This window comes from Triticum dicoccoides, chromosome 1B (genome assembly GCF_002162155.2).
Source record: "Triticum dicoccoides isolate Atlit2015 ecotype Zavitan chromosome 1B, WEW_v2.0, whole genome shotgun sequence".
NCBI lineage: Eukaryota > Viridiplantae > Streptophyta > Magnoliopsida > Poales > Poaceae > Triticum > Triticum dicoccoides.
The window spans coordinates 99,434,858-99,435,818 of NC_041381.1; positions in this window are offsets into that span (position 1 = coordinate 99,434,858).

Here is a 961-nt window from a genome sequence, read left to right on the forward strand (position 1 = left end):
GCGTCGGGGGCGTAGGGGGCGTCGGCGTCGGGGGCGTAGGGGGCGTCGGCGTGAAGGCGCGTCGGTGGCAGATGGCGTCGGGGCCGTCGGCGTCGGGGGCGTCGGTGGCGGCGTCAGCCGCAGATGGCGTCGGGGGCGGCGGGCGCAGGCAGCTAGGGTTAGGCGGCGACTAGTGGCGATCGTTGAGGCGGCGTGGACTCGCGATCGTGGACACGGCGTGGCTTTGACCCCCGATCGAGGCGAGGTCCACTAGGGCTTTGACCTCCTCGGATCGGCTGGAGTCGGCTATAGCCGGGACACCTTCGAGGGCCCGCGTCTCCTGTGTCTCTACTGCCGTCCGCAATGATTAGGCCGGGCCCCAGACGACACGGCGATTCGCGTCGGCGTGCTGCACTTCATATTTAGTCCCACCTCGGCCGTCGAAGGATGTCCCGACCAGTTTATATAGCCGTCTCCGGTAGTCCATGCATGGTCATATATTATATTATGATATGGCTCTACATAACTGCCAGGTAGTACACTGTCTCGCAGTGAACTGCCGCGCAGTTAGGTAAAGTCACATCACAATATTAAATATGATTTATTTTATTTTTTTAAATACAAACAGAAAACAATTTTTTTTAAAATATGGTTCCCAAATAATTTATTTTTTGTACTCCGTCAAACCTCGCGACACTTTTTCCACAAGTTGCCATCACCATCCACAGCACCCACGCCAACTCGTGTATTTTTCCGACGCTCCACGCATTTTCTAGGGTTTTCCAGGTCCAAAATCGCAAAAACACTGCCCGGACGTGACGCAACGTCCGTTTTGTGTCCGCTTTCGTTCCAACCTTGCGTGGGGGCCTACGTTGGCCGTGCCCACACGTACGCACACTTTGGTGCAGTTGCATGCATGCGATCACGTAACCCTAGTGCAACCAGCTACTTGTCGGTCTGCCGGGGAGGGGGTTCCCAACTA